This window comes from Etheostoma spectabile, chromosome 16 (genome assembly GCF_008692095.1).
Source record: "Etheostoma spectabile isolate EspeVRDwgs_2016 chromosome 16, UIUC_Espe_1.0, whole genome shotgun sequence".
Taxonomy (NCBI): domain Eukaryota; kingdom Metazoa; phylum Chordata; class Actinopteri; order Perciformes; family Percidae; genus Etheostoma; species Etheostoma spectabile.
In genome coordinates this window covers 18,630,284-18,634,112 of record NC_045748.1, presented here as the reverse complement: position 1 = coordinate 18,634,112, position 3,829 = coordinate 18,630,284, and the positions used below count along the sequence as shown (strand labels likewise).

Below are 3,829 nucleotides of genomic sequence, written 5' to 3'. Positions count from 1 at the left end.
TGTGTGTGTGTGTGTGTGTGTGTGTGAGAGAGAGAGAGAGAGAGACTGAAGGCACGTCACATCATCACTGTCAAGACAGGCCCTTCCTCTCCCCCGTGCACTTGGAGAGGCTGGCAGTTACCCAGTCCTCCATGAGTGCACGCCGCGGACTGGTTCTGAACTGGTTCCCTCACTTGGGGCTAGCCTAGGACCAAACCCTGCGTCGCCTCTAATTAGGGGAGGCGCCCAGGCACAGGCATAACGAGCTGATGAATAATTAGAATTGGAGGAAATTGTGCAGCCAGGGTGGCAAATCTGGAGGGACAAGTGCTGAAAACAAGGCAAGCGGCATTAAGTCCACAGTCAGTCAAATCTGTGAACTTGGCCAGCGGCGTTAACACTAGGCCTGTGTGAAGAGGAATAAAGCTCCAGCACTGGTGGCCAGCCAAGGCCATAGTCAGACCCCCAGGGTCGATTACGAGAAGCGAATAAGATGTGGGTGATAAATGAATCCATAAATTAACAGCAATAAATATTAATTCCATAGTGCTCTGGCATTGGGAGAATGCTAAACTATGTGCAGGGGGATGCAGATTGTTGATACCGTGATAGTGTGGCAACATTTTTGAGGCGTGATGTCAGAATCCCAATAAATGATTGACAGACAAGTTTGGCTGCAAGTGTTGTTCTCACTTCCAACACCCATGCTGAGGAGAAATTAGCCTAGCCACTCTTTATGTGTGTAAGAAGTCATACCAATGGTCATACTGTTAAACATTATCATACCAAATGCCTAAACATGGAAATATATTTTATACTTAATAGAATGTAAGTTGTAGCTATGCTTCAAAATGCAGGTTCTCAAGGTGTTAATTTTTAAAAGTGGAATGCTGAATCATCAATGGAGTGGTAGTAAAGTAAGGGGACAGTAATAATGATGTGGTGTTAGCGGGCTAGCATTTGACTGATACGGTTTGGGTCAGTCTTTTCTTCTCTCGAACATCCCCCTCATTATCATGCGTGGGGTCAAGGCTGGCGCGAGAGCGGGTGAACAGTCCTCCCGGGGGTCTTGATTGGGGTAGTAGCAAGGGAGTGACGAGGACATCCATGGGGGAGAATCCAAGGACTGTGCCCCTGTGACGATGCCCTGACAGCCAACATGGCTGCCTCGCGTTAATTAGTGCTGGCCTTCCCCAGTCACCAAGGTTATTCACATCCCCAGGTCATTTAACACGCTGCCTGCTTTCTGCTTGCTCTTTTCTCTGCCAGCTGTGCCACTTTGTCTGGCAGAGTGGAATCACGCCTGGTGACGCAGGGCATTAGACGTGTGACTTTCATGTTTTCACCTAATGTTTGGTGGCCTGTTTGTTTTGTCATGTGCTGCCAATATGTGAAAAAGTGACATGTTTGAATTCATCAAAGAGACATGCCTTTTATTTCATGGCTTAAAATGACTTCAGACCTCATTTGTTGTTCTAATAATCACCAAGGTTTTCTTTCATTGGGTTTTTGCCCTTGAAAACACCTCTTTCATATTGGCTGTATAAGAGTTATAAAGCTGTTGGCAAGGCAATCGCATATAATAAAATATACCATGAGGAATACATTCCCTGATATTAGATCAGTGAATTTGTGCCCATGAAAAAACATGATTACAAAAAACATTGATTCCTACTGACACTACTCTGGGATGTTTTAAGGAAAGATTTAGAATGATCAGTGGAAATGCAGGTGATTAAGTAGTGTGTGTGCAAGGTTAAAAAAGGGACAGTATTCAGAAAACTGGATGTATCCAAGTGAAGACGTATACTCTACAACTAATCACCATTGTTTCTCTGTGTATCTTTCTCTCACTAAAATTCAATTTCCCAATGCATTCACATAAGGCTAGCCTGTTTTTTGTATATTATAGACTTATTACACGATTTCTGCTATCTGAAAACATGTGGTTAAAATAATAAGCAGTCTTTGTGCAACATGAAGCAGAAAACAGAACCAATTCATGCAATGATAAACACGACTTTTCCTCCTTTTTCCAATCTTCCAACTCATTTGAACTTAATGCTGCATTCATCATTTTGATAAGCATCAGCATGCAGCCAGTATGGTCGTTGAGGGAGGGCAGATAGTAGAGCGAGGCCAAAGCTCGTTAGGGCCACCTATTATAACATTTAGGAGGGTTCTTAATAGAAACATGCCTCAAAGCTGATGGCTTTTAAAAGGAGAGGAGTTTTTGGTTTCCGTGCAGCACGTCATATCATTAACCGCGAAAGGAGGAGTGCAGAGTGTCTCACATCCCTGCTTTCCATCCCTTTTCCACATACATTAGTGTCCTCATGTCACATTTCATGTGTAGCGGAAGGGAAAACGCGTTGGTTCCCCAGCCGAATGTGGGCTAAGGGAAAAAAGCTAAGCCTTGGGCAATCAGAGCAGGGGAGAGTCGTGGCATTAATGGTGATGAGTAGTGATCACAGACTCTGGTCATTAGACTAATAAGACTGTATTTAAATTAGCCAGGGATGTTTTTTCCTTTCTTTTTTCCCTCTTCCCCTCCTCCAGACCCCTTCTGTTATTTTCATGGTTATGCATTGGAAAACTCAACCACGCATTTCGATGAGTTTCTCTCCCTCTGTTTCCTTAACGAAACAACTAATTAAGTGAAATGCTCCTTCCTAATTAATAATTATTTCCCCTATGTCAAGCGGAATAATCTGGGGCTCTTTGTACCTAACTTGTGGTTTTTATGTTTTATCTTATTTTTATGATGAAACAGTACTGCAAAAGTCTGATAAAAACCAAATCTAATGGTAGAAAATACACAGGGAGGAATACATTCTATTAAATTAAATGGTTTTTTTCATTACCAAATGGAACAAATGACCATGAATTCCTACCAATAATTTATTTCCATGATAATAATTTAACTGGGGCTTTTTGAATCCTTTTGTGATGTGACGTAAAATGACTCACCAACGTATTCCTTATTGTTTTCCCAGTCAGTTTGACTTATCTCTTCCTTACCCTCAAAAATGTCTTTTTTTAAGAACGTTACACCATATCTTCTTCTTTTTCCCTCAATCATGGGCCCTTGTAGAGATGAGATAATGGAAATGTGTCATAGTTGTTGTTTTTTTATCTGTCTGAGCTTACTCTAGTTGTTTACTTTGCACATTATTATGTATAATAAACACAGACCTAATGCATTTAATCCTCAAGTATTACACGGGTAGACACGTTTACACACATAATCTGTAATGTGGTGTTGGCTGAGAGCAGTGATTGAATATTGATTATAAATTGCAGTGGTGTATGTTAAGTGAAACCCTCAACCAAAATAAAAAACAAAATTCAATACTCCAAAATGTTACTATCTTACCAAAAAGACAATATTTTTGAAATGATCCTTATCTTCTCTGTAAGCCCATCACTTTCTATTATGGCTTATAATGCCACACATGAGTCGTGTTACTGCAGGTAGAAGCAGCATAAAGGTCTCTGCGGTCTGTCTGTGTTTAAGTCGTGCTTGGCCTGTGTGTACAGTGATCATGGCCGACAGTACCACTGGCTACAGTGTGATCAACAGGGTGCCTCCAGTGATAGTGTCCTGCATGGGAGACGTGTTCCCACCCAATTTCAGCCCAAACCTTTCCATTTTAGCTTTAAACTTGCTTCTTAGAACAGGCGTCGGGCAAAGGCATAAGCTCCACCGTGAGCTCTCTTGCTCTGCTCCCTTCAGCCTGATGCTTCAGGCGCTGGTGTGATTTTGCTGGCTGACAGTGACCCTGACAGGGATGGGGTAGGACCTCTCTGGTCCTGTCCTCTCTGGAAATGTCCAGGGGGTGTGGGGGGG

At 42.4% G+C, this 3,829-nt stretch overlaps 1 long non-coding RNA gene across 1 annotated transcript in view; it reads left to right on the top strand.

Moving 5' to 3' along the window:
* LOC116704365 (uncharacterized) overlaps positions 1–3,829 on the top strand; it is a 7,152-nt gene that overhangs the window by 1,124 nt on the left and 2,199 nt on the right. The window lies entirely within an intron of this gene.